Source organism: Apodemus sylvaticus, chromosome 1, assembly GCF_947179515.1.
Source record: "Apodemus sylvaticus chromosome 1, mApoSyl1.1, whole genome shotgun sequence".
NCBI classification, from domain to species: Eukaryota; Metazoa; Chordata; class Mammalia; order Rodentia; family Muridae; genus Apodemus; species Apodemus sylvaticus.
In genome coordinates, this window is record NC_067472.1 from 9,799,996 (window position 1) to 9,806,243 (window position 6,248).

The 6,248-nt window shown below is 36.9% G+C and overlaps 1 pseudogene; it reads left to right on the top strand.

The window, feature by feature from the left end:
* Positions 1-3,229: 3,229 nt before the first annotated feature.
* LOC127685153 (zinc finger CCCH domain-containing protein 15-like) lies at positions 3,230-4,401 on the top strand (annotated as a pseudogene).
* Positions 4,402-6,248: the final 1,847 nt, after the last annotated feature.

Genomic DNA, 6,248 nt, shown 5'->3' on the forward strand with positions numbered 1-6,248 from the left:
ATTTTGTACTTTGTATGCTATAGTTTTAATTTGATGAATTCTTTCATCATTTGTAATTTTGAAAAGAATTACATTTGATTTGTTTTATATAAAAATAAGTGATATGCAATAAAATTAAGTATGCATTTAGATACACTCTGATCTATATACAGATGGCAGAACCTGTTGCTGTCAGCAGTGTAGCATATATACCCATTTTCCCCCAATGCATTAATGTTACTATTTAATACATTCACATTCCACTTCCTCAGACCCTCCAGAAATCTTTGATCTGACAGCTGATTCTGTAAAATATGTTTATACACTTCATAAAATAATATGTGTTTTCTTTGTCTCGATTCTTTAATTTAGCATGCTTACTTTGAAATATGTCTGTGTTGTGGACTAAATTACAGATACTTCTTGTTTCTGATGACAGTCAGAATTAGTTTGTTCTTAGTGTTAGAGTTCAGATTACATTAGATGTTCTGTATAAGTACTTGCTTTGTTTTCAGTAGTTAAAATCAGAATTTTTGATAATTGTGCCATCTGGAATGTGAGTTTATATATATATTTCTCCTCTGAAAACTCCCTATCCCATCCCCCTCCCTCTGCTCACTTACCCACCCACTCCTTCTTCCCTGTCCTGGAATTCTTCTACACTGGGGCAACGAGCATTCACAGGTCCAAAGGCCTATCCTCTCATTGATGTCTGACCAACCCATCCTCTGCTATCCATGCTGCTGGAGCCTTGGGTCCCTCCATGTGTACTCTTCGGTTGGTGGTTTAGTACCTAGGAGCTCTGGGAATACTGGTTGGTTCATATTGTTGTTCCTCTTATGAGGCTGCAAATCCCTTCAGCTCCTTTGTTCCTTTCTGTACCTCCTCCATTGGGCACCCTGTGCTCAGTTCAATAGTTGGCTGAGAGCATCCACCTCTGCATTTGTCAAGCACTGGCGGAGCCTCTCAGGAATCAGCTATATCAGGCTCCTGTCAGCAAGTACTTCTTGGCATCCACAATAGTTTCTGAGTTTGGTAACTGTATATGGGATGGATTCCCAGATGGGGCAGTCTCTGGCTGGCCTTTCCTTCAGTCTCTGCCCCATATTTTGTCTCTGTATCTCCTCCTATGAGGATTTTGTTCCCCCTTCTAAGAAGTATCCACAATTTTGTCTTTCTTCTTCTTGAGCTTCATGTGGTCTGTGAATTATATCTTGGGTATTTCACGCTTCTTGGCTAATATCCACTTATTAGCGACCATGTGTGGGTTTGTGTGTGTGTGTGTGTGTGTGTGTGTGTGTGTGTGTGTGTGTGATTGGGTTACCTCAAATAGAATGATATTTTCTAGCACCATTCATTTGCCTAAGAATTTCTGAATTCATTATTTTTAATAGCTGAGTAAATTCCATTTTGTAAATGTACCACATTTTCTTTATCCATTCCTCTGTTGAGAGACATCTGGGGTCTTTACAGCTTCTTTCTGGCTATTATAAATAAGGCTATTATGAACATAGTGTAGCATCTCTTTATTACATGTTGGAGCATCTTCTGGGTATATGCCCAGGAGTATTATAGTTGGGTCCTCAGATAGTACTATGCCCAATTTTTTGAGGAACTACCAAACTGATTTCCAGAATAGTTTTACTCTCTTGAAATCCCACAAGCAATGGAGGAGCATTCCTCTTTCTCCACATCCTCTCCAGCATCTGTGGTCACCTGAATTTTTGATTTTAGCCATTCTGACTGGGGTAAGGTGGAATCTCAAGGTTTTTGTTTATGATTAGCATTTCCCAGATGACTACGAATGTTGAACATTTCTTTAGGTGATTCTCAGCCATTTGGTATTCCTCATTTGAGAATACTTTGTTTAGTTTTGTACTCCATTTTTAATAGGGTTATTTTGTTCTTTGGAGTCTAACTTCTTGAGTTCAATCAGAATACTCTGATCAATCATTTGGCAAGAGGATTCTCATGCTTACACTGTAGGGTTTTATGTTTTGCTTTGGGGTGTGTGTGTGTGTGTGTGTGTGTGTGTGTGTGTGTGTAATAATGTCAAAGTACATAATGTGTTGTCCTGTGTCATAGTTTTATGGAATTTATGAGTGTGTAAATGGGTATATCTCTGCATCTCTCATTCTCTGTCTCTCTCTCTGTCTCTCTCTCTCTCTCTCTCTCTCTCTCTCTCTCTCTCTGTGTGTGTGTGTGTGTGTGTGTGTGAGAGAGAGACTTTTCTTGTGCTTTTTTTCCTCCTCTTTGTATTATCTTGTTTTGATGTACAGGTTTTTGCTTTATCTTACTGTATTTTGTTTCATTATTATCATTTTGAAATCTGCTTTTTTTCCCAAATGACATACAGAAAAGATTAGATCTTGAAAGGAAGGGAGGTAGGGGGAACTTAGAAAATTAAAGGAAGAAGAAACCATGATCCAGATACATTATGAAAACATCAATTTTCAATAGAAGGAGGAAACAACGTGTCATATTTGTACCAAAAAACTTATCTTTTTGTCATATCCAGATTCAGTCTGTTTGGCAACCGAGATTAGTTATCACACTTGGCATTTACACGGTCCATAGATTAAACCTTATCGAGGACCATTTTTTACTGTAAACCTTGGTAGAGACATTATTCTGACCTCAGTTATGCATATGAGGCAACTGAACTTTATTCAATGTGTAGGTACTGTGAAATGGCACAGTAGTGAGACTTGGAACCAAGTCTATAAGTTATAGTTATCATTTACTCTGTTGGGTAATTAGGATATGTCATTTTAGTAAATACATGTATTTCATACACAAATGAATAGTTCTATAATAAATATACTCTCAAGGGTATATTTGAGGGTATAAGGAAATACCATCATAAAATATTCCTGCCCTAGATGTATTCATCTCTGTTGATTCCAGATCCAATCAAGAGAACACTAAGATTCACCATCAAATTAAGTGTTCTTCAGAAGTAGGCTGGTTGAATAAGTTATTATTAACCTATTGGCTAGAATAGGAAATTATGTCACTTAATGGAAGAGACTTTACATAAATATCATATAAACTTCATAGAATACATTTCTTAATAAAATATAAGGACACATGAACATGATAGGCAATACTTTTTAAACGGAGAGCCATATTTTGTCCTATTTCATTTATAATCTCAAAAGTTACTCAAGTTTCTTGCTCCCCCCACACTGTCGGATGCCCTGAAAGTAGCAATCTGTGTCATAGTAAGCACAATACCCCTGCCTCTGTGATGCCCTCCAAAATAAAAAATAAAAAAACAAAAACAAAAACAGGTTCAGGCCAGGGGCAGCAAAAGGCAAAGCAGAAGCAGAAAGGGAAGATCAATGAGGACAAAACTTTTGGACTAATGACTAAGAAAGGAGCAAAAGCATAAAAGTTTACTTAGGCTGTCACTCATCAAGTGAAATTTAGTCAAGAGAATCCATGTCAGGCAGCACAAAATGAAGCTGAAAATAAATGGAAGATTACAAGAAGAAAGAACTATGAGAACTAAATGAGATCTTTAAACATGTAGTAGCTGCACCGAAAATATGAAAAGTTGCGGATCCAAATCTGTGGTGTGTGCTTTTCTTCAGAAAAGGACAAAGTATTAAAGGAGATGAATATAAGTTCTCTCATGACCTCACATTGGTGAGAATATGTGAAAAGTTAAGTCTTTACATTTATGTAAGAGATGAAGAACTTGAAAAACACACTTAGGATAATTGAGACTAGAAAAAGCTAGAAGTAGTAAACAAGAATCATGGTGAAGCAGTAAAGAAAAAACCCAATACTCAAATAGTGAAGATACTGAACATAACAAGTCTGTGAAGATATTGAAAATTGCAAGTCTCGCTGGGCTTCAGCATGTCCTAGAGGTAGGGAGAATTGCATGTATTTCCATGGACTTCCTCCTGGATTTGTGCTAAAGAGAGACAAAGAAGAGAAAGAAGACAAGATCTCATTAGAAGATCTAATTGAAAGCGTTCTCACTAGAGGTACAAATGTCACTACTAAAATCACTCAAGAATCTTTTCCTGCACAGAAGAAAAGGAAAAGACAAGAAAGATTAGTAAACTTGAACAAAATACAGAGAGAAGGAAAGCTGACTTCAAAGTGGGGAAAGCACTGGTGATCAGCAGTCATGAGGCATTCGAATTTCATCTTGAGCTGGTCAACAAGGAGAAAGAGGAGGAGGAGGAGGAGTGGGAGGAGGAGGAGGAGGAGGAGGAGGAGGAGGAGGAGGAGGAGGAGGAAGCAGGCCATACCTGCTATATTCATGAAAGAGGTGGTGATGATTCTATGGGTGTAAATTATATATATATAATTTTGCTACATAGAACAGAGTCTTTTACTATGTGGTCTTATGATTCATATAAACAATTTCTCCTTATCTTTAAGCTTATATTTACTGCACCATAACACATCAAATATGAAAACAAGTAATGAGAAGAAAACATAAAGCAAGGCTCTGAACTACTTTATATTCCAATTAATTGTGCAGCACAAATGTGTGGAGAATGGAGCCTCACTTACATCCATATACACTGTAGCCCACTTCATTTTATTTCTGCTATCACTATCAAGATTTAAAGATACATATTGTGCCTCAGGAAAATGTTCATCATTGGCTGTTAGGAAATGGCAAGAATTGGGCAGATCATCCAACAGACATTTGAAAGGATTCATGTGGGCTTTAAGGTGTTCCTTCATTGGACTCTGGCAAAGCTTCAAGTTAGAAGAAGGAAACTGATAACAAGCATCTCATCAAAGGAATATAGCGCTCCTCCTTACTTTAAAGTTCTGTGTAATGTCAGTTCTGACTGTTGTCTACTTGCATGGGTAGTGGCATTTAAGAAGAGAAAAAGTATAATGCACTAGGCCACTTATATGCTAATAATGAGATGAAGGAGGGGATACAATTGGGGGAGAGAACTCTGGTTTCTTCTCCTCTTTGGGAATCTTCTGTGATAGACAAAGGGAGTGCCCTTAATAACAGAAGTACTAATAACAATACTTGCAATTATGTCCATTCCTGTTATATGAATTACATAGAAATTCTTTCCCAGGGTTAGGGCACTGTTAGATGTGAGGCTATGATTCATTTACCAACTTAGAGAATTTTTTATATTGAAATCACATTAGCATCCCCTCATAGGGTCTAGTTTGAACTGCCAACTGGAAACAACCTACTAGGAAGAGAATCCCATTGAGAGAAATTATACCTAAAACTGATGGCCTGTAGACTATTGTATTGATTATATATTATTTCTTTGGGTAGACCCACCCTAAAGCTAAGTATCACATTCTGGTCACACTCCAGGCAAATGGACGTGGGTTATTGGTGGCTGTGTTTATATGGCCAGCATTCCAGCTGGTAAGCACTGTATTCTGTTGCTATTACTGATAATCTCTTTATTGACTTGAGAAGGAGTCCATTGGGGGCACCATTTTCTCCCAAAGAGCTTCTCAGAATTTCTAATTTGTATTGAAGAACAGAGGTTTTCCAGACTTCCTATGCGTTCTTGGGACTGATGAAGCATCCAATCCTATGGAATGAGCAGTGACAGAGTTCTGGGTCTATATGTGTGAGACAGCATTTGTTGGCCTTCCTTTCTTGGTTAGGTACAGAGCAGAGACTTTGGGAGCAATGAGCTTGACATTATTTCTCAAAGAAACATGACTTATAAATAAGTACAGATTCTGTATATATTCACAAGGTAAATGTTTCAAATATTCCTGATTAAAGCTAGGTCTAAGGTTACTTAGCAAGAGCTTAATATATTGCACACCTCTTTGAAAATATGTGTTGCTTTTAAAATTTTGTGATGTAGAACTGGATAGATGGTTTAATGATTAAAAAATTTTCCAATGTAAAGTTTCTTTCTTTTTTTTTTTTTGTATAGCGAATGATGCATAATGAGGTTTTAACTTAAAACATGATACCATTTTTGAAGGAATTACTTTAACAAGTAAAAGAAAATTAGTGAGTGAATGTTTTTCACTTGTTTTCAAAATCTCTTTGGAATTAATGTTTTATTCATCAACTCCAGTCTGACAACAAAGAGGTTCTGTTTTGTACAAAAATACACTGTTTCTTTCTTTGTAGAATATGACCTTATTATAGAAACAGCATATTGAATTCAACAGTAGTTAAAAATCCCTGAAAGGTTTTTTTTCAGATTTCTGGTCCTCCCTGGCCTTTACCATGTTTGCTCCCCCCTGGGTGTGCATACATAATAGTTACAGACTAGAAAATGCGCATATTT